This window comes from Pseudophryne corroboree, chromosome 3, assembly GCF_028390025.1.
Source record: "Pseudophryne corroboree isolate aPseCor3 chromosome 3, aPseCor3.hap2, whole genome shotgun sequence".
NCBI classification, from domain to species: Eukaryota; Metazoa; Chordata; class Amphibia; order Anura; family Myobatrachidae; genus Pseudophryne; species Pseudophryne corroboree.
In genome coordinates this window covers 36,968,666-36,992,662 of record NC_086446.1, presented here as the reverse complement: position 1 = coordinate 36,992,662, position 23,997 = coordinate 36,968,666, and the positions used below count along the sequence as shown (strand labels likewise).

The window sequence follows — 23,997 nt, the reverse complement described above, 5'->3', positions numbered from 1 at the left end:
GATAAAAAATAAAAAAAAAAGATTTTTTCCCCTTATCTTGTGTCCTGTGGCCACCGTCAGGGGGAGGGCGCTGTTACAAGCTGTGGTTGCAGCTTGTTTCTGTTTTCGTTTCTGTTAAACCAGTGTGTCAGGTTTTTTTTTGTATCCCTTGTTTTGGATCGTCTGTATTTTGGGGTCCTTTGACCCCTCCTCAAGGGGGGGGGGGGGGTTACTGTTATGAGCCACGTCTGTGGCTCATTCCTGTTTTGCATGTCAGTTAGGCATTTTATGTTTATAAGTTGTTTTGTAGGACAGGATTTCCCGTTGCTCTGTTTAAGAGTACTCTTGGTTGCTGCCGCTGGTGAGTCTGTGTAATTGCAGCTTGTTCCCATGTGTTCAGCCTCACCTGGCTGCTAATTGCATCTTGTCAGTTTGGAGTCATGCAACAGGGCAGCTGCATGAAATTAGTAATTAGGCCTCTCTGCTATATGCTGGCTGACTGCAATTCACAGACGCTGGTGATATTTCTTGGTTTCCAGTCTGCTTGAAGTCTGAGCTGGTTCCTGCCAGTCCCCGAGCTCCTGTGTAGCAGTGTCTGTCGAGCTGCTTTCTGTGTTGATTCCTGTGTCAGTCCCTTTGTCGATTCCTGTGTCTGATCCCGTGTCCTGCTGTGAGGCGTTCCTGTCCTGAGGTCCAGTGGCTTTGCCTGTGCCTGGTCAAGTTTCTGACTTCTTGGTGTCCACTGGTCTGTTGTTTGGGATTCTGCCTGTCCTCCAGTTCTAAGAGTCTGTGTCAGCAGCATTGGAGGTTCCTGTCCATTTGCCAGTGTTCGTACCAGTTCCGTGAGTAGCGGCTCTGCCGCGTCCGTCGGCCTAGGCCGCTGTATTCCGTTGTTATTTCTGTCACTGGTGTTTTGCAGAGGGTTCTGCTTTGTGCTGTTACCGCCGGTACACAAAAAGTATTGTGTTGGCGTGTGGTCAGCATTTCCTTTGTTGTTCTTTTCCTTTGGCGGCAAGCCGCACATACATTTAGTTTTGGGGTAGTTAGTAGCCCCTGGCTTTGGTTGTTTCAGATTAGAGGGCCCCTTGTTATCACCCTGTCTCGGTACACTCTTTGTCTCTCATTAAGACAGAGGGGGCATCGAAGTTGGGCAGACGTAATCCGCCCTTCAAACGCGGCTGCCATGGGCTCAAGCAACCATAGTCTCGCAAGAGTGTACTGACAGCACGGGCGAGACAACGGAGATAGGGCGCCAGGGGCTATTCCCTTTCCATTCCCCTTTCCCAGCGTTACGTCCTGGTGCTCTGGACTCACTTCATAACATCTCCCTTGTTCTGAGCACCAGGAACCTAACAATTACACCTTCTTGTTTGAACTTCCGGAGAACTCTGGGCAGGAGCGAGACTGGAAGGACCACTTGATGCAGACAAAAGTTCCATGAAACTGGCAATGCATCCACGAACATCACCTGAGGGTCCCTGGTTTGGGATCCGAAGACCGGAACCATGTGATTGTGTCGAGACACCATGAGAGCCACGTCTGGTATGCACCACTTGTCCTGAGTGAACATTCTGACGACTGAGGAAGTCTGTTTCCCAGTTGAGTGTGTCCGGAATAAACACTGCCGATATTACCGGTAGATGGTGTTCTGCCCAACAAAGAATTTTGGACACCTCCAACATTGCCCATCGATTTTGAGTGCCACCCTGATGGTTGATATAGGCCACCATGGTGTCATTGTCTGACTGTACTTGAACTGAAAAAAGAGAAGTGTGTGGGCGCTAGGAAATATGGCTAAAGGACACCTAAAATATTATAGCTGTTCACTGGCTGCAGCCTCTCAAGGGCGAGATGCTGATCCTCAACCCAAAAAATGCAGAACAATAAATAAATACTCAGAGAAGCGCTACCAATGAACAGTCTAATAAATTTATTTATTAAAAATAATTAATACAGTCTCAATAGAATAATCCGCTTATCCTGGAATGTTCAACATACAATACACACCAAACATTCAATGATTCCAAATAATCACCTTTAAAAAGAACATAACCTCTTAATTCCCAATAAATGCTGCAGCAATTAAAATGTACTAGTACTTATAGGGTTAAGCTCCATGCATGGGCTAATTAATTCACATGGGTTCCTTAGATGCTGTTTAGGAAGTCCATCCACAGTGAAGTATTTATATGGTATTAATCAGCTTGTATATTGCAGTCTTATCCAGATCATGTAGACTTTCTATGGGTAGCTTAATTTGTGCAAATTTCCATATATGTGCAGTGATAATTTAGCCAAATCACTGATTGTGCAGTCTCATATAATAAAGCTTACCCACTTTTAAATGATGGAAATTTCCCTTTAGTGTCTTTTCCTGTAGTGGGCGCCGGCTGCCCACACCGCTGAACAGCGGCACAGCAAGGTGTCGGTATCACTGTTGAAGACTGCGCTTCACGGGGACCACTTCAGAGCGCGGCTACCTGAGACCAGAAAGCCGTTCGCGGCTGATGAAGTCAGGAGCCGTTCGCTCGTGCATCCGTAGCAGGAACCGCTGAATGTGCTGTGGGTGTGCTGAATGTTGAATACCCAGGATACCGGGCAGGACGTCGGGCGGAATGCTTGACGCGTTTCTCAGCCTCTAATACCGGGGCTGTTTCTTCAGATGCACGGATGCACGAGCGAACGGCTCCTGACTTCATCAGCCGCGAACGGCTTTCTGGTCTCAGGTAGCCGCGCTCTGAAGTGGTCCCCGTGAAGCGCAGTCTTCAACAGTGATACCGACACCTTGCTGTGCCGCTGTTCAGCGGTGTGGGCAGCCGGCGCCCACTACAGGAAAAGACACTAAAGGGAAATTTCCATCATTTAAAAGTGGGTAAGCTTTATTATATGAGACTGCACAATCAGTGATTTGGCTAAATTATCACTGCACATATATGGAAATTTGCACAAATTAAGCTACCCATAGAAAGTCTACATGATCTGGATAAAAGGCCCTACACACTTAAAGATTATCTGTCCAATCTGGCTGATTGGAAAGAAAATCTGGCAATGGCTGGGAGCAAATGACAATCAACAATTTGCTACCAAAATCAAGAAAATGGACAAAAACAGTTCAGATAAATTGGTTTAATGAAACAAACTTAACCAATTTGTCTTAAAGTCCATTTTTGGCTGTTTTCCAATGTTTGAGAGCAAATAGTAAATTGCCATTTGCACCCATACATTGCCAGATTTTCTTTCCAACCAGCCAGATTGGACAGATAATCTTTTAGTGTGTAGGGCCCTTAAGACTGCAATATACAAGCTGATTAATACCATATAAATACTTCACTGTGGATGGACTTCCTAAACAGCATCTAAGGAACCCATGTGAATTAATTAGCCCATGCATGGAGCTTAACCCTATAAGAACTAGTACATTTTAATTGCTGCAGCATTTATTGGGAATTAAGAGGTTATGTTCTTTTTAAAGGTGATTATTTGGAATCATTGAATGTTTGGTGTGTATTGTATGTTGAACATTCCAGGATAAGCGGATTATTCTATTGAGACTGTATTAATTATTTTTAATAAATAAATTTATTAGACTGTTCATTGGTAGCGCTTCTCTGTGTACTTGAACTGGCCTGTTCTGCAGAAGAGTCCGAGCCAGAGAGCGTAGAACACTGCTCTCAACTCCAGTATATAGATTGGAAGAAGAGATTCTTACCTGGTCTAATGACCCTGGAACGAACTGTTGAGGAAACCACGCTTCGCTGGGATGGTGGTTACCCTCTGTGGGATTCAATTAACTCGGGCAGATCAGAATATATAAAAAATAAGTCTTTATTATGACAGCACAACACCATAAAATAGTCACATGTTACAGGGTAATTGGTAGCACGTATCCTCCAGCAGCCTCTTGCAGTCAGCATCCATAAGTAGCAATAGCAGTAATCTGTATCCTTACCACTACCTCTTGCTAGACAGTCCTGTGTCCCCCAGCCTGGGTACTGGCTCACACTGCCCTGTCCTGGTAGGGTTTCCTCTGGTGGCACAGCGATGCCCAGCTCAGAGTGTTTCCTGCTGATGTCTGATTTACAGGATCCACCACAATAGACTCTCCTCCATTTAGACCTGCTCTACTTATATACCTGACTGGCAGATCCCCTCTGGTGCCAAACAGTCTAATCAGGAGGTTAGGTCAGGATATCCCAAGGCTATTTCAGCCAGTATAGTGCTGTGGAGACCCATTGTACATCATCTGGGAGTTCTAACCTAATTACCTCCCATATGACCTAGATAAATAACTTGGGCTGGCAGCTAGCTATCTTACCAGTCACTCAGTCATTGTTCTGATTACATTACCAGCAACACCTATCACACCTCACATAATGGACTCACATATGTGATACACATGGTAATGAACTAGCACAGCTGCCTGGCTCCCCTCCTGTCACACACTATGGCCTGTCCTGCTATAGTCACACAGTATGGCAATGGTCTTTATATCTCCAGTACATACCACATTGTAAGTAATAGCAAGGACGATAAATACCTAATAACATGAAATAACAGTATACATGATACACCTATGCTCTGGTGTATATACCTAGACTGGGCCAAGGATTAAAAAGTACATTATACTGTGAGAACTGAGTGATAAATAAAAAGGTTCTCAGTCCAAGTCCATATTGTTTCGTTACATGAACGTTGCTCCGTCACCGCTCCCCAACCCCCCGAAGACTGGCATCCGTTGTTAGCAGAACCAAGCTCGGAATCCAGAAGGGTCAACCCACACTCAATTGTTGATCCTGTAGCCACCAGGTCAATGACAACCGAACATCTGGAGGAGTCAATGAGATAATTTGAAATCTGATCCTGTGAGGCAGGCCATTCCATTCGGAAATAATAAACCTTTGTAGAGGACGGGAATGAAATTGAGCATACTCTATCATGTCGAAGGATGACACCATCAGACTGAGTATTTGCATCGCCGAGTTTATTGACACCCTGGGACGATGAATGAAATGACATATTATGTCCTTAATCTTCAGAATCTTGTATAGGGGTAAAAACAGTCTTTGACTGTGTGTATCCAGAAGTGCCCCAAGGTGTACCATGCTCTGTGATGGGACCATAGTGGACTTCTTCCAGTTTATCAGACAACCATGTGTCTGAAGGAAGGAAGCTGTCAGTTGGAGATGTCTGAGGAGAACTTCCTGTGACTTCGCTAGTAGCAGAAGATCATCCAGATACGGCAGAATTCGTATTCCATGATGACAAAGGTAGGTTGTCATAACAGCCATAATCTTGGTAAATACACGAGGAGCTGTAGTCAGTCCAAATGGCAGAGCCTGGATTTGGTAATGAAGGCTGCCAGTAGTAAACCGCAGGAACTGTTGATGCGACGATGCGACTTGGCAATAAGAATATGCAGATATGCATCCTGTAAATCCAGGGATACCATGAAGTCTCCAGGTTCCATAGCCAGAACTATTGAGCGCAAAGTTTCCATGCAAAACTTGGATACCCTCACAAACATTTTCAATGATTTGAGGTTGAGAATAGGCCGGTGAAACCCATTGGGCTTTGGAACAGGAAACAGGGTCGAGTAGTAACCTCTGCCCCTTTGGGACTGAGGGACTGGCACAATCACTCCCAAATGAAGGAGGGAATTGACCACCGTTTGCAGAGTCTGCACCCTTACTGGGTCCGATGGAAGGCCCGTGGTAAAGTACTGTTGAGAGGGACATTCCTTGAATGGGATTACGTACCGTGGGAGATAACTTCTAGCACCCAAGCGTCCGAAGTGGTCATATGCCAAACCTTGACAAAGTGTAGAAGTCAACCTCAGACCCTGGGGTCCCCCAAGGGAGGGCCGCCACATCATGCTGCGAGCTTGTCAGGCTTATTGGAAGGCTGACAAGTTGCCCAGGAATGCTTGGTCTTGGAGGATTTAGGGTTGTGAGACTGTCTAGGGAAAGACTGTCCTTTTGCTTTACCCTGAGGTCGAAAGAAGCGAAATGTGGTACCCTTGACCTTCTTTTAAGGATTTGAGGGGGGTAGAAATGCTTGTCTTGGTATTCTCCAAATCAGACACAATCTTCTACAATTCTTCCCCGAACAGAAAATCCCCAATAAGAGGGAATAATTCTAAGGTTTTCTTAGAATCCAGGTACACCTTCCATGTCTTCAACCACAAAATACGGCACATTAGAACAGACTTGGCGGCCAACACACCAGCCTCAGACGAAGCTTCGTGAATATAATAAGAAGCTGTTTTAATATGAGACAGGTATTGTCTGGCTTCCTCTTATATAAGCATGGGCAGCTCATCCTCTAGTGCATGAACCCAAGCATCAATCACCTTTTCTGCTCACGAGGCAGCTATAGTAGGTCTAAGGACAGCCCCTGTAAGGGAGTAAATTGACTTCAGGCAGCCTTTAATACATTTATCAGTCGGTTTCCTTAGGGAAGTGAATCGTAGTAACCGGTAGAGTGGATGATACCATGAGGCAAGTGACATGAGAATCCACCGGAGGTGAATTTTCCCATTTATTACAGATGTCCTCAGGCAGAGGATGGAGCCTCATCTGCAGCACCAGAATCTGTGTCAGATTGAGTTGTATGCTCCGCCTCCTCTTCCGATGAAAAATCAGTAAGGATAGTGGATGGAGAGGAAGAAGTAGCCTGCTTAGAGCCACGTGTGCGCCCAGAGGAAGCTTTCTGTCTAGCCAGATTCTGGTTTAAAATCTGTAGCTGGTTAGACAAATTATCCACCAATGGCTGACACTTACCCCTTTTACACCACCAGCTAGTAACACAGGTTATTGCACATGAATGTGCATAACCCGTGTTGCTGGCTGGTGTAAAGGGGTCGAGTTGGAATAGTCCGGGTTGAGTGATCCGATATTCCAACTCGGGAAGTTTGCGTGTTCAACTCGGCAAACTGTGCAGTGTAAACGGTAGCCGGGTCGATGCGACCCGGTTTCCCGTTTACACTCTATGTGCGGGCGGCGCTTGGAGATCATGTGATCTCCAAGTGCTGCCCCCGTCGCGTCACCGGCAACATTGCCAATGCGGCAATGTGCCGGGTTGGTGATTCCAGTGGAAAAGGGGGCAGACGCGGGTCGCAGCCGGGTAGCACTTCGTTTCTATCTCTCAGCTGCGACCCGCGACTTTGGGTCTAAAAGCAGTATAACTATAGGAACCTTTTGGGGAGGCAGTGTCACTGGCAGGCACATAGAGGGCAACAGGCGCTCTACCAGGTTACCCAACAATGAGGTGAAAACTGCCCATGGAGGCTCCTGTACGGGAACAGGATCTGCAGACTGACTGGGAGGTGTATAACATACAGTACAGAGATTATCATGTGACATGTCCTCCTCAGGTAACCCGGCTGAGCACACTCTGCGTGATCCTAATACAGGGGCTTTAACCTGTTTGCTAGACATAATAGTATTGAGCAACAAAGTGGACTTACACAGTGCGAGTACAAATAAACAGAACAGGGAATAATGTGACTGCAACACAGATGTAATATACTTATATCAGGGCCGGTTCTAGCCCTTGTGGCACCCCGCGTGTAAATAGGGGTGTGGCTTCATGAAGGGGTGTGGTCAATGTGCCGGTAGTACTGTCCCCTTTTGTGCCCCCAGTAGTATTGCCCCCTTTGCGGCCCAAGTAGTATTGACCCCTAGTGTCTAAATGCCGCTCCCACAATGCAGTGCGGTGAGCGTTTCCTGCAAACACAGCAGGAAACGCTTTATGGCATGTTCATACAGTGAATGCTACATTTTCTAGAAACCAGATCTGATCTTAAAAAAAACAAAACCCTTTAGTGTACAGAGCAAGCAATTAAGAGAAAAAAAAGAGTCTCCATCACCTATAAAGAAACAGTTTGGAGGGAAAGGGGGGGGGGGGGGGGGAGGGGGGACCAGTATTCAGACATAACGCTGATGATTCTCTGTGGTTTTGACCCCCAAATGTAAAACTCATATAATATTAAATGCAAACCTAGATAGGAGTGTTTTGCATTTAATATTATTGCCATGCCACATTTTGGAATTAAAACTGGTTAAGTCCATAATGGTTAGGAGTAGGTGAGGGTTATGCATAAAGGTTTGTATACTTTTGTAGAGAATGCCTCCCCTTTCTTCTTAGAGGTTCAGCAGAGGTCTCCGTACAGCTGCCCAGTCGAATCAATGCTTTTAGCATCATGGCCGACCATAATCCAGTATATATCCAAGAGCACTACAAATACCCCTTTCAGCCATAAAACCAGACTCTACCTGGCTCGTAGCCGGGGATACCCCTTCACACCAGACCTGGGTCTTCCAGTGAGAAGGGATTATACAACTTTTCTCAGATGCCAACTGGTGCTTGCTCAATCATTAGAGGTTTGCAATCACACATTCCCTGTAACATTTGGTGCATATAACATTCACATAGGGGTCATTCTGAGTTGATCGCTCGCTAGCTAGTTTTAGCAGCCGTGCAAATGCTATGCCGCTGCCCACTGGGGAGTGTATTTTAGCTTAGCAGAAGTGCGAACGCATGTGCAGCCGAGCTCTGCAAAAACAGTTTGTGTAGTTTCTGAGTAGCTCTGAACCTACTCAGCGCTTGTGATCACTTCAGCCTATTCGTGTCCGGATTTGACGTCACACACCCGCCCAGCGAACGCCCAGCCATGCCTGCGTTTTTGCAAACACTCCCTGAAAACGGTCAGTTGACACCCAGAAACGCCCCCTTCCTGTCAATCTTCTTGCGGCCGCCAGTGCGACTGAAAACTTTGCTAGAACCTGTGCACAACCACAAAGGGTTTTGTACCCGTACGTCGCGCGTGCGCATTGCGGTGCATACGCATGCGCAGAAATTCCGATTTTTAGCCTGATCGCTGCGCTGCGAACAACGGCAGCTAGCGATCAACTCGGAATGAGCCCCATTGGCATGAACACCTTTCACTTCCCAATGTACCATTATAGGAAACACTTGGTTCTTTTGTTTATAGCAGAAAGTATACGTTTAAAAATAAATATATGTGTGTCATACACACAGACTAGATTGAGTCAAAGTGATTTGCAAATAGATTTCCTGGAGAATGTACCTCAGTATACATTTCATTCATCATCTTTCCACTTTCTCCACGTCTCAATTTATCAGAATTATGCAGCAATTCTGTTTTACTGTGGGTTGTTTTTCTTCGATTGGTCCCACATGGGATTCAGAACAGATCAAGTGCAAAAAGAACTGCAACAATAAACACATACCTACTTCAAATATAAGGAGGGATTCAATTGTCCAAAATAACCCTCTGGAATTGTTTTTGGGAAGACTGGAGTGCTCTAGTGCAAATAGAGAGCAGACAGAAAGCAGTGCTATATATATGGACAGTAAGGGAGGGAATGAATGATCCACATAGGTGACAATGCAATAACAAGAGGATAACACCATCTGCATTGTCCAGGGTATCACTAATACCATGAAAGCAGAGTAAGGCCAGTACCACCATTTTAACGTCTGAATACTTCTCTTGGCCTTCAGTGTTGTGTCACTGTAACCTATTAGTGGTGACATACGATTGGGACACAGGCCCCTAGTGTTCTAGTCAAGTGGCAGACATTTATACAGAGGGGATCAGTAAGGATAGTGGATGGAGTACCCTTTGCCATGTAAAACAACTATGAACATGAAAGCTGCCTGTGAAAAGGTTCTCCTTGTTACCACAATGCAGAGATAGGTGCAGAACATGTCAGCGACAGCTTGTCAGTAATACAGATATTCCCTTGTTAGTCCTCAATACTTGACGAGAACACCATACTGGTGGTGACTTTATGGATCTGGTTACTTTTAGATACTGATAGTACCAGGAGTGTGGACACTAATGCAGAAGATGCCCGCCATACAAACCAGGCCACCATCAGATCCATGTGGGGTACTAGGAAACCAGACTGGAGAGGGCTATGCAGTATGAGATAATCACACCTAGCTTTTCCTAGAGGGGTCACTAATAACAGGAAGACCTTCAGTGACCCCTTCTGAGATACCAGACAGATGGTGTTTATAAGAATGAAAGATGGTGTGGATAAAGCCCCTAAATATAGAGGAAGACTAAGCACTACCCACTCCCCCCAAGGAAGACAGACAAATAGATCCCCTTTTTAGAGTTGGGGGTCTCCAGTGCACATGTAGAAATCCTTCCCTGAGTTGATGCTCTGCACAGCATCAAACCATTCCCAAAGTACAGCAGAACCTCGCTCTGCCAGTTACCTTTTGGTAGTCTAATGTTCTCCTCTAGACAAGTCTTTATGCTCCAGCGTTGCAGAACATTGCTCTGATTACTGGCCATGCTGAAGGTCTGGAGAACATCATTATGAACACTCCAGAACAGGAGGCTTGCAAAGCTCTCCCCATACAAACATGACAAGCGTAGTGCCACGGCCTCAATTGTCCATGGAAGTCTGCTCTCTTTGTCATTGTAGGATAAAGCTTTGCATGCAGTACACAGTCACACGGTTATCCAGTTAGATATTGCAGTGTCTTTCTCTAGGCTGACCCACTGGTAAAGAACAGGCAGAGCAATGCTACAACAGTGCCGATGGTGTTGTCAAACAGCATTGTGATACAGGCTGTGCTGAGCGTTCCTCTGGTTCAGGAGACTGGTGGTTTCATCCACTAATACCTCACAGTGCTCTGACAAGGTGCAGTTAGGCTTGTGGGTTCCTCCCTCAGGAACTGAGGGCTACTATCCAACCGGGAAGACATCAGGGCTCCTTGATACTGGTCCCTTTTTACATACTGCAAGACACCCAGGGCCCGAACGCTGAAGTCCGCTGTGTATTGCTTTTGGACACTGAGCTGAGTGTTGCTACCACTGATGGTTGAGGAGATGGAGTTTGAGCATTCATGGCTGAGGGATGAGGACCTGTTCAGGTTGCCCATGTGAGAGGGGGAGCGGAGCTCATTAGCTGATAAGACACTCATGGCCATGACACCGTAGTAGGAGAAAGCTCCAGTCTTAAATTTGATATTCTCCTTCCCAGCCTCCACTTCAACCTTCCCCTGTAAGATAAGGATGAAGTAGTCGGCTGTCTTGTTGTGCTGGTACAGGTAGTGTTCAGGTGCCTTCTTCTCATCCTCATTGAAATGCAGCTCCTGCACTACATCTGGGTACTTCAGCAGGCACAGGAGCATCTTCTCCGATACCAAGGTGGGTGCAAACAGGGACACCTCTGTGGATAAGAAGTGATGGGCAGCAAGGAGAAGCTGGTGGGAAATTTTTACTCTTAGCTCATGATCTGGGTCTTTGAAAACTGAGAAATCCTTTTTGCCATGACAACGAACAACACGTTTCTTACTACGATTATCCGTATAAAGTTCGGATTCATCCAAAATCTCTGATTTGATCATTTCTTCAATGACATCCTCGAGAGTTACTAGACCCATCACCTCATAGAACAGATCACCCTCTCCTTCACTGTTCACTTTCTGTACAATGGCCAAGTGAGACTTTCCCTTCTTGGACTCCTCCAGCACAGCATCCAACTTGGTGTCACTGAACACAAACTGGACGGGGTGACTGTAGAAACAGGTGATGGTGCTCAGGGGGTGCAGTCATCGGGCTCCACGAAGTCCAAGTCTTTCACGTAGAGGATGTCCACCATGTTGGAGCGCTCATTCTCATACACAGGGATACGGGTGTAGCCACTCTCCATGATGCTGGACATGGTGTTAAAGTCTAATATGGCGTCGTTGGTTAGCATTAAGCAGTCCTCCACCTTGGTCATCACATCCTCCACTGTCTTTGTGCGCAGCTCCAGCGCTCCCTGGATGATATTCATCTCTCCGTGTACCAGTCCACTGTATGGCTCTGTAACCATCAGCATCTCCAGTAGCTTCTCCCGGTTGTAGACGGTGCCAGTCTCCTGGCCCAGCACCACCGGCCAGGCCGTGAGCATGATCTCGCCCAGCACCACGATGCCGCTGGTGGATGCGATGAAGGCGGCGATGCCGGAGCCGAGGAGCTCGTCCAGCGGCGAGGTGAGCGTGGTGTTGACCAGGACGTTGCCTAGCAGCAGCGAGCACAGCAGGTAGTTGCCCTTGCTGCGCACCGGCTCGATTTTGGTGGCGTAGCTCCTCTCCCGCTCCGAGCCGCAGCGCTGTACCACCCGCAGCTCCATGGGGTCCAGCGCCATCAGGCCCAGGTTGACACCGCTGAAGATGCCGGTGAGGGCGAGCAGCACGGCGATGATGATCTTCAGCAACCAGACGGGCAGGTAGGGCCTGTGCTCCTCCAGCACCCGCAGCCGGCCCTCTGGCCCCCAGGAGCGGCGTCCAGGGCCCCCCGCGGGTGCACAGCGCGTACACCCGGGGCGTCTGGCTCTTCTGCAGCAGCTGCTGAAAACTGCAATGTTAACCCAAATGCACCTAGCCCAGACTATAGAATATCTGTGATACGTGAAAATGAAAACAAGACAGCATATACAGGCACTCAGTCACATGCACTGAGTATACAAATGGTTAATAATGCTGCAAAAAGACCCTTATATAACAGCACAGCCCTGAGGCTGGAGGATAATGCAGAGGGGCTTGTCCTGCATCCAGGACTGAAGCAGCCCAAGGGCGAGAAAATTTACTTGAGATGGTGCCCTGGGCCGGGGCTACAGGTCAATGCTGGACTTCCACCCCAGGTTCTATGGAGCCTTATTTAAAACAGGTGTAAATAGACCTGACCTGTGCTCCTAATGCCCAGGTGGTCTAGTGGGGTCTCTGCTCGGTGACAGTGTCCACGCCAGCGCCGCGGTGCGCCTCTCTAGGCCGCGGACGGAACACGATTTGAACCTTAACTGCCCCCTGGTGACGGCCACGCGATCCCTGGAAGTGTCTCACAGAAGTTAAAAAATACAAACACGCAACAATTAATCAAGCGCTTCACCTAACACAATTCCTGTTCCACCAGTGATACTCTCAGCCCTGGGAGTTTGTTTAGGGGGAAAAAATAAGGAAGAAATATTACAGCGCACAGGAATTGAAAAGTTAGTAACATTTATTTAAAACATATATAAAATATATATCGAAAAATATATATCTCAATCAACACGCAACCACCGGCCGGTTCTAAACTGACATAATAAAAGTCTGCCCAGCTTGCTGTTTTGTAGCCGGTTAATAAGAAAACAATGCGCCCGGATGAGGCTGCGCTGCAGATGTGCCGGCGCCCTGTACATCTATCTCTGGATATACACACAGAAAGCATTGCACCTATGCAGCCCTTGCTCTGTGTCCTGCAGCAGCTGCACGGGTACCCGCCCTCTCTCACACCTCCCTGCCTGCCCCCAGCGCCTGTCACACTGCCATGTGCGGGACCCGCGCCCTCTCCCTGTGCTGAGGCCGGGGCTGGAGGAGGGGCCGGGGGCGGGGATATGAACGTCAGTGTGGCCGGTCACTGAGGAGGAAGCAGCTTGTGTTCCCCTGCCAATCACACCTCACTTCCGGCCTGTGCGTTTCAGCCCGTTTCCGGATTTTGCGTTCCACTTCACTTTAGGCCTGTGCGTTGCACACACAGGAAGAGAGTTTTCTTTTATCGCGGCAACTTCCGGTTTTCCCTCGTGCGGGAGTCAGTCGTCCGGCAACAGGTTATTATTATTATTATTATTAGAATTATACAGGGGGAGCAGCCTGTGGCGTCCTCTGTTATTACTCTTATACGGGGGGGGGCAGCATGTAGTGTCCACTACTATTATACAAGGGGAGCAGCCTATGTTGTTTTATTACTACTAATATACGGGGGAGCAGCCTGTGATGTCCTGTTATTGTTATTATTATTCTTATTATTATACAGGGGAGCAGCCTGTGGTGTCCTGTTATTGTTATTATTATTACTATTATTATACAGGGGAAGCAGCCTGTTGTGTCCTATTATTATACAGGGGGAGCAGCCTGTGGTGTCCTGTTTATTATGATTTTCTCTTACGTCCTAGAGGATGCTGGGGACTCCGTAAGGACCATGGGGGATAGACGGGCTCCGCAGGGGACATGGGCACTAAGAAAGAACTTTAGGTATGGGTGTGCACTGGCTCCTCCCTCTATGCCCCTCCTCCAGACCTCAGTTTACTACTGTGCCCAGAGGAGACTGAGTGCATTACAGGGAGCTCTCCTGAGTTTCCTGAAAAGAAAGTATATTTGTTAGGTTTTTTAATTTTCAGGGAGCTCTGCTGGCAACAGGCTCCCTGCATCGAGGGACTGAGGGGAGAGAAACAGACCTACTTTAATGTTAGGCTCTGTTTCTTAGGCTACTGGACACCATTAGCTCCAGAGGGAGTCAGAACACAGGTCTCACCCTGGAGTTCGTCCTGGAACCACGCCGCCGCCGTCCTCCTCACAGAGCCGGAAGAAAGAAGACTTCAGATCTTCACTGAGGTAACGCACAGCAGTAAAGCTGTGCGCCATTGCTCCCACACACGTCACACACGACAGTCACTGTAAGGGTGCAGGGCGCAGGGGGGCGCCTTTGGCAGCATATTACCCTCTTTTACTGGCAAAAAGACATATATACAGCTAGGCGCTGTATATATAAAGAGCCCCCGCCAGGTGTTTCATTATTTGAGCGGGACAGAAGTCTGCCACTGAGGGGGCGGGGCTTCTTCCTCAGCACTCACCAGCGCCATTTTCTCCACAGCACAGCGCTGAGAGGAAGCTCCCCGGACTCTCCCCTGCTTATCCACAGTGAAAGAGGGTTTTAAAGAAGGAGGAGGGGGCACATAATTGGCGCAAAATAAAGATTACAGCGCTATCTGGGTAAACATATTGTGTGTTTTTTCCTGGGTCATTAGCCCTGGGTGTGTGCTGGCATACTCTCTCTCTCCAAAGGGCCTTGTGGGGGAACTGTCTTCAGATAAGAGGTTTCCCTGAGTGTGTGGTGTCGGTACGCGTGTGTCGGCATGTCTGAGGTAGAAGGCTCTCATAGGGAGGAGGTGGAGTAAATGACTGTGGTGTCTCTGTCGGCAACACCGACACCTAACTGGTTGGATATGTGGAATGTTAAAGTTCTAATGTGAATTTATTGCACTGAATCTAGGGAATGTACAGGGAGTCAAACCCTGCCTTTCACCTATGTCACAGGGACCTTCGGGGTCTCAAAAGCGCCAACTATCCCAAATAGTTGACACTGGTACCAACACGGATTCTGACTTCAGTGTCGACTACGATGATGCAAAGTTACAGCCAGAATTGGCTAAAAGTATTCAATATATGATTATTGTTATAAAAGATGATTTGCATATCAAACCCCCTGTCCCTGACACGAGGGTACACATGTATAGGGTAAGGAAACCTGAGGTAACCTTTCCCCCATCTCATGAACGAGTTATTGAAAAGGCTTGGGAATCTCCAGACAAGAAACTGCAGATTCCCAAAATGAATTCTTAGGGCATATCCTTACCCGACTAAAGACAGGATACGATGAGAATCTTCCCCAAGAGGGGAAAAAGCTTGGACACGCTTATCCAAAAAGGTAGCGCTGCCATTATGGCTACCTTCAGGGATCCTGCTGATCGCAGACAGCAGGCTACCTTGAAGTCCATTTACACAATCTAGTACCTTACTCAACCCGGCGTTAGTGTCGGCTTGGGTTTGTAGCGCTATAGCAGCGCGGATAGGTACCTTATCGACGGAAATTAATACCCTGGATAATGATACCGTTTTATAGACCCTGGGTCATATTAAAGATGCTGTCTTATACAGAGCCGGCCTTAGGCATAGGCAAACTAGGCAAATGCTTAGGGCATTTGGTATGCTTAGGGGCACCAGCAGCTTCTGCTGATTAAAATGATATGCGGCATGCCTATATTCTGTGTGTGACTGCGGCTGTATCTACATACAAAATACTACATTGCACTGTATTCCTGGAAATCACTGTAATGTAGCATTTCGTATGCAGATACAGCCGCACTCGCACACAGAATATAGGCATGCTGCATATTATTTTAATCAGTAGAAGCTGCTTGTGCATCCTAGCCACATAGTAATGCAAATAAGATGCATTTTCAGAAACAAAAGGCGCCAGACGTTAGCAGAGCTGCCAGATGACTCATGCCAGGCATCTCCTGCAGAACAAGTGGCGGTGCTAGGGGGCACCAGCCAAAATCTTGCCTAGGGCATCATATTGGTTAGGGCCGGCTCTGGTCTTATATATGAGAAATGCTCAAAGAGACATTGGCCTACTGGGTTCTAGAAATAAACGCTATGTCGATTTCTGCTAGACGAGTCCTATGGACCCAGCAATGGACAGGTGATGCCGACTCAAAAAGGCATATGGAGGTTTTACCTTACAAGGGTGAGAAATTGTTTGGGGAAGGTCTTTCGGACCTGGTCTCCACAACTACTGCAACTGAATAAAATTTTTGCCATGTATTTCCTCACAGCCCAAGAAAGCACTACATTATCAAATGCAGTCCTTTCGGTTAAATAGAAACAAGACAGTACAAGGATCGTCTTTTCTTGCCAGAGGTAAGGGCAGGGGAAACAAGCTGCCAACCACAGGTAGTTCCCAGGAGCAGAAGTCCTCCCAGGCTTCTACAAAATCCACGGCGTGATACGGGAACTCCGCTGAGGGAGTCCGACCCGGGGGGGGGGGGGGGGCACGTCTTTGACTTGTCAGTCACATCTGGGTTCACTCACAGGTGGATCCCGGGGCAATAGAAATCATTTCCCAGGGTTACAAGCTGGAATTCGAAGGGGTGTCTCCTCGCCAGTTTTTTAAATCGGCCTTAACAGCTTCTCCCCCAGAAAGGGAGCTACTGTTAAATGCAATTCACAAATTGTATCATCAACATGTGGTGGTCAAAGTTCCCCTACTTCTACATGAGAAGGGGTAGTAATCAACCCTGTTAGTGGTCCCGAAACCGGACGGTTCGGTCAGACCCATTTTACATTTAAAATCCTTGAACCTATACTTTAAAAGGTTCAAGTTAAAGGTGCAATCGCTCAGAGCGGTCATCGACAGCCTAGAAAGGAGGAGATTTTATGGTATCCCTGGACATAAAGGATGCATACCTTCATGTTCCCATATATTCACCTCATCAGGTGTACCTGAGATTTGCGGTACAGGTTTGTCATTACCAGGGCTTTCCACGGCCCGAGGATTTTCACCAAGGTAATGGCGGAAATGATGGTGCTCCTGCGCAAGCAGGGTGTCACAATTATCCCGTATTTGGACGATCTCCTGATAAAGGCGAGATCAAAAGAGCAGTTGCTAAGAAGCGTGTAACTCTCCCTGATGGTTCTGCAATATCGTGGTTGGATTCTCAATTTGCCAAAGTCTCAGTTGATTCCGACAACTCGGCTGTCCTTCTTGGGCATGATCCTAGACACGGAACTGCGGAGAGTGTTTCTTCCGGCGGACGGAAAAAGCTCTGGAAATCCAGACCATGGTCAAGGAGATTATGAAACCGGCAAGAGTGTTGATTCATCAATGCACTCGAGTGCTAGGGAAGATGGTTGCAGCTTACGAAGCCATTCCGTTTGGCAGGTTTCATGCCCGGGTGTTTCAGTCTGATCTGCTGAACAAATGGTCCAGGTCTCACCTGCACAGGAAATAAGTCTATCTTCCAGGACCAGAATTTCTCTCCTGTGGTGGCTGCAAAGTTCTCACCTTCTAGAGGGACGCAGATTTGGAATCCAGGATTGGGTCCGGCTGACCACGGATGCAAGTCTCCGAGGCTGGGGAGCAGTCACACAAGGAAGAAGTTTCCAGGGAAAATGGTCAAGCCAGGAATCTTGTCTCCACATAAATGTTCTGGAGTTAAGAGCCATTTACAACCGCCTTCTGCAAGCAAAGAACCTTCTTCAAGGTCTACCTGTCCTGATCCAGTCGGTCAACATAACAGCGGTGGCGTACGTAAACCGCCAGGGCGGAACAAAGAGCAGAGCGGCAATGGCGGAGGCCACAAGAGTTCTCTGCTAGGCGGAACAGCACGTGAGCGCTCTGTCAGCAGTTTTCCTTCCGGGCGTGGACAACTGGGAAGCAGACTTTCTCAGCAGACACGATCTCCATCCAGGAGAGTGGGCCCTTCATCCAGAGGTGTTTGCAGAAGTAACAAGGTGTTGGGGAATCCCTCAAATAGACACGATGGCGTCTCGCCTCAACAAGAAGCTACCGAGGTATTGTTCCAGGTCAAGAGACCCCCAAGCCAGTGCAGTGGACGCCCTGGTAACTCTGTGGGTGTTTCAGTCGGTATATGTGTTCCCTCCACTTCCTCTCATTCAAAAAGTGCTGAGGATCATAAGACGAACAAGGGTTCAGGCAATACTCGTCGTTCCAGATTGGCCACGGAGGGCCTGGTATCCGGATCTTCAGGAATTGCTCATAGAAGATCCTTGGCCGCTTCCTCTAAGAGAGGAGCTGTTACTGCAGGGGCCATGCGTGTTTCCGGACTTACCGTGGTTACTTTTGACGGCGTGGAGGTTGAACGCCCAATCCTAGCTCATAAAGGTATTCCTGGGGAAGTCATCCACACTCTCCTTAAGGCTAGTCACGGCAAAACATTATCACCATATTTGGAGAAAATATGTGTCATGGTGTGAAACCAAAACCGCTCCTGCGGAGGAATTTCACTTGGGTCGGTTTCTCTATTTTTTGCAGGCAGGTGTGGATGCAGGCCTGAAATTGGGTTCCATCAAAGTGCAGATTTTGACTTTATCTATTTTCTTTCAAAAAGAATTGGCCGCCCTTCCTGAGGTTCAGACTTTCGTGAAGGGAGTGCTGCATATCCATCCTCCATTTGTGCCACCCGTGGCACCGTGGGATCTTAAAGTGGTCTTACAGTTTCTTATGTCTCACTGGTTTGAACCTTTGCGAAAGGTTGAGATAAAGTTTCTCACTTGGAAAGTGGTCATGCTTTTGGCTTTGGCGTCTACCAGACGAGTGTCAAAATTGGCGGCTTTGTCTCACAAGAGCCCATATTTGATTTTTCATGTGGATAGAGCGGAATTGAGGACTCGTCAACAATTTCTGCCGAAGGTGGTGTCTTCGTTTCACATTAATCAACCTATTGTGGTGCCTGTGGCTACGGATGCTGTGACGGTGCCAAGATCTCTTGATGTCGTGAGAGCTTTGAAAATATATGTCGCCAGAACGGCTCTTGTTAGGAAAATGGAGGCTTTGTTTGTCCTGTATGCTTCCAACAAGATTGGAAATCCTGCTTCCAAGCAGACTATTACACCCTGGATTTGTAATACGATTCAGCACGCTCATTCTTCGGCTGGGTTGCCGATGTCAGTGAAGGCCCATTCTACCAGGATGGTGGTCTCATCTTGGGCGGCTGTCCGAGGGGTCTCTGCACTTCAACTTTGACGAGCAGCTACGTGGTCGGGTTCAAACACTTTTGCTAAGATCTACAAGTTTGATACCCTGGCTGACGAGGACCTTATGTTTGCTTAATCGGTGCTGCAGAGTTGTCTGCACTCTCCCGCCCGGTCTGGAGCTTTGGTATAGACCCCATGGTCCTTTTGGAGTCCCCAGCATCCTCTAGGACGTAAGAGAAAATAGGATTTTAATATCTACCGGTAAATCCTTTTCTCTGACGTCCTAGTGGATGCTGGGGACTCCGTAAGGACCATGGGGAATAGCGGCTCCGCAGGAGACTGGGCACATCTAAGAAAGATTTAGGACTACCTGGTGTGCTCTGGCTCCTCCCACTATGACCCTCCTCCAGACCTCAGTTAGAATCCTGTGCCCGGCTGAGCTGGATGCACACTAGGGGCTCTCCTGAGCTCCTAGAAAGAAAGTATATTTTAGGTTTTTTATTTTACAGTGAGACCTGCTGGCAACAGACTCACTGCAGCGAGGGACTAAGGGGAGAAGAAGCGAACCTACCTAGCTGGTGGTAGCTTGGGCTTCTTTGGCTACTGGACACCATTAGCTCCAGAGGGATCGACCGCATGGAACCGGCCATTGATGTTCGGTCCCGGAGCCGCGCCGCCGGCCCCCTTACAGAGCCAGAAGCAGTAAGAGTCCAGAAAATCGGCGGCTGAAGACATCAGTCTTCTCCAAGGTAGCGCACAGCACTGCAGCTGTGCGCCATTGCTCCTCATACACACTTCACACTCCGGTCACTGAGGGTGCAGGGCGCTGTGGGGAGTGCGTCCTGAGCAGCAATAAATACACCTTGGCTGGCAAATCTATCACAATATATAGCCCCAGAGGCTATATATGTGATAATTACCCCTGCCAGAATACAGAAAAAAGCGGGAGAAAAGTCAGCCGAAAAAGGGGCAGAGCTATCTCCCTCAGCACACTGGCGCCATTTCTCCCTCACAGCTCCGCTGGAAGGAAGCTCCCTGGCTCTCCCCTGCAGTCTACACTACAGAAAGGGTAAAAAAGAGAGGGGGGGGCACTAAATTTAGGCGCAATATACATATATAGCAGCTATAAGGGGATATCATTTAGTTAATCCCTGTATTATATAGCGCTCTGGTGTGTGCTGGCATACTCTCCCTCTGTCTCCCCAAAGGGCTTTGTGGGGTCCTGTCTTCTGTCAGAGCATTCCCTGTGTGTGTGCGGTGTGTCGGTACGGCTGTGTCGACATGTTTGATGAGGAGGCGTATGTGGAGGAGGAGCAGATGCCTATAAATGTGTTGTCACCTCCTGTGGGGCAGACACCTGAGTGGATGGAATTACGCGAAAGAGTCAACTCCTTACATAAAAAATTTGATGACATGCCAAATGCGGGACAGCCGGCTTCTCGGCCCGTGCCTGCCCAGACTTCTCAAAGGCCATCAGGGGCTCTAAAACGCCCGCTACCTCAAGATGGCAGACACAGATGTCGACACGGATACTGATACCAGTGTCGACAATGATGACGCAAATGTAATGTCCACTAGGGCCACTCGTTATATGATTGAGGCAATGAAAAATGTTTTACACATTTCTGATGTGACCCCAGGTACCACAAAAAAGGGTATTATGTTTGGGGAGAAAAAACTCCCAGTAGTTTTTCCCCCTTCTGAAGAATTAAATGAAGTGTGTGAAGTAGTGTGGGCTTCCCCCGATAAAAAATTGGTGATTTCAAAAAAATTACTAATGGCGTACCCTTTCCTGCCAGAGGATAGGTCACGTTGGGAAACACCGCCTAGTGTGGATAAAGCGCTTACACGCCTATCAAAGAAGGTGGCATTACCGTCTCCGGCCGCCCTAAAGGAACTTGCTGATAGAAAGCAGGAGGCTCTCCTGAAAGCTATATATACACACACTGGTATTATACTGAGACCAGTTATTGCTTCAGCATGGATGTGCAGTGCTGCAGCTGCGTGGTCAGACTCCCTGTCAGAAAACATTGACACCCTAGACAGGGACACTATATTGCTTAACATAGAGCATATTAAAGACGCGGTCTTTTACATAAGAGATGCACAGAGGGATATTTGCCGGCTGGCATCAAAAATCAGTGCACTGTCCATTTCTGCCAGTAGAGGGTTATGGACCCAGCAGTGGACAGGTGACGCAGATTCTAAAAGGCACATGGAAGTTTTGCCTTACAAGGGTGAGGAGTTGTTCGGGGATGGTCTTTCGGACCTAGTGTCCACAGCAACGGCTGGGAAGTCAGCATTTTTACCACATGTCCCCTCACAACCAAAGAAAGCACCATATTATCAGGTGCAGTCCTTTCGTCCCCAAAAGAGCAGGCGGGGTAGAGGCGCGTCCTTTCTGCCCAGAGGCAGAGGTAGGGGAAAAAGGCTGCAGCATTCAGCCAGTTCCCAGGAACAAAATTCCCCCCCCCCGCTTCATCTGCTAAGTCCGCTGCATGACGCTGGGGCTCAACAGGCAGTGCCAGGTACGGTGGGGGCCCGTCTCAAAAACTTCAGCAATCAGTGGGCTCACTCACAAGTAGATCCCTGGATCCTTCAAGTGGTATCTCAGGAGTACAAGCTGGAGTCCGAGACATTGCCCCCCCGCCGTTTCCTAAAATCTGCCTTACCAACGACTCCCTCAGACAGGGAGGCTGTGTTAGAGGCAATTCACTAGCTGTATTCCCAGCAGGTGATAGTCAAGGTGCCCCTACTTCAACAAGGACGGGGTTACTATTCCACAATGTTTGTGGTACCGAAACCGGACGGTTCGGTGAGACCCATTTTAAATTTGAAATCCTTGAACACATATATAAAAAGATTCAAGTTCAAGATGGAATCGCTTAGGGCGGTTATTGCAAGCCTGGAAGAGGGGGATTACATGGTATCTCTGGACATCAAGGATGCTTACCTGCATGTCCCCATTTACCATCCTCACCAGGAGTACCTCAGTTTTGTGGTACAGGATTGTCATTACCAATTCCAGACGTTGCCGTTCGGCCTGTCCACGGCACCGAGGGTATTTACCAAGGTAATGGCCGAAATGATGATACTCCTTCGAAAAAAGGGAGTTTTAATTATCCCATACATGGACGATCTTCTGATAAAGGCGGGATCCAGAGAGCAGTTGTTAGTCGGCGTAGCACTATCTCAGGAGGTGCTCCACCAGCATGGTTGGATTCTGAATATTCCAGAGTCACAGCTGGTTCCTGCGACACGTCTAATGTTCCTGGGGATGATTCTGGACACAGTCCAGAAAAAAGTGTTTCTCCCAGAGGAGAAAGCCAAGGAGCTGTCGTCTCTAGTCAGAGACCTCCTAAAACCAAAACAGGTGTCGGTGCATCACTGCACGCGAGTCCTGGGAAAGATGGTAGCTTCCTACGAAGCAATCCCATTCGGAAGGTTCCATGCCAGAATATTTCAGTGGGACCTGTTGGACAAATGGTCCGGATCGCATCTTCAAATGCATCGGCTGATAACCCTGTCTCCAAGGACCAGGGTGTGTCTCTTGTGGTGGCTGCAGAGTGCTCATCTCATGGAGGGCCGCAGATTTGGCATACAGGACTGGGTCCTGGTGACCACGGATGCCAGCCTTCGATGCTGGGGGGCAGTCACGTTGGGAAGAAACTTCCAAGGACTTTGGACAAGTCAGGAGACTTCCCTACACATAAATGTTCTGGAACTGAGGGCCATTTACAATGCCCTGAGTCAGGCAAAAGCCCTGCTTCAAAATCAGCCGGTTCTGATCCAGTCAGACAACATCACGGCAGTCGCCCATGTAAACCGACAGGGCGGCACAAGAAGCAGGGCGGCGATGGCAGAAGCCACAAGGATTCTCCGATGGGCGGAAAATCACGTGTTAGCACTATCAGCAGTGTTCGTTCCGGGAGTGGACAACTGGGAAGCAGACTTCCTCAGCAGACACGACCTTAACCCGGGAGAGTGGGGACTTCATCCAGAAGTCTTCCAACTGATTGTAAACCATTGGGAAAAGCCACAGGTGGACATGATGGCGTCCCGCCTAAACAAAAAGCTAGAAAAATATTGCGCCAGGTCAAGAGACCCTCAGGCGATATCTGTGGACGCTCTAGTGACACCGTGGGTGTACCGGTCGGTTTATGTGTTCCCTCCTCTTCCTCTCATACCCAAGGTACTGAGGATAATAAGGAAAAGAGGAGTAAGAACTATACTCATTGTTCCGGATTGGCCAAGAAGGTCTTGGTACCCGGAACTTCAAGAGTTAATCTCAGAGGACCCATGGCCTCTGCCGCTCACACAGGACCTGCTGCTGCAGGGGCCCTGTCTGTTCCAAGACTTACCGCGGCTGCGTTTGACGGCATGGCGGTTGAACACCGGATCCTAAAGGAAAAAGGTATTCCAGAGGAAGTCATTCCTACGCTCATTAAAGCTAGGAAAGATGTAACCGCACGACATTATCACCGCATATGGCGAAAATATGTTGCGTGGTGTGAGGCCAAGAAGGCCCCAACGGAGGAATTTCACCTGGGTCGATTCCTGCACTTCCTGCAGTCAGGGGTGACTATGGGCCTAAAATTGGGTTCCATTAAGGTCCAGATTTCGGCTCTGTCGATTTTCTTCCAGAGAGAACTGGCTTCACTACCTGAAGTTCAGACATTTGTAAAGTGAGTGCTGCATATTCAGCCCCCTTTTGTGCCTCCAGTGGCACTTTGG

At 48.2% G+C, this 23,997-nt stretch overlaps 1 protein-coding gene and 1 pseudogene across 1 annotated transcript in view; one reads left to right on the top strand and one right to left on the bottom strand.

Annotated features, from left to right (window-relative positions):
- Positions 1-10,488: 10,488 nt before the first annotated feature.
- LOC135057118 (metal transporter CNNM4-like) lies at positions 10,489-13,317 on the bottom strand (annotated as a pseudogene).
- A 230-nt stretch (positions 13,318-13,547) lies between these two features.
- LOC135057117 (uncharacterized) overlaps positions 13,548-23,997 on the top strand; it is a 206,403-nt gene continuing 195,953 nt past the window's right edge. Inside the window, exon 1 of the mRNA XM_063963016.1 lies at positions 13,548-13,595. The gene's annotated coding sequence lies outside the window, so the exon portion shown is untranslated. The remainder of the gene's footprint in view (positions 13,596-23,997) is intronic.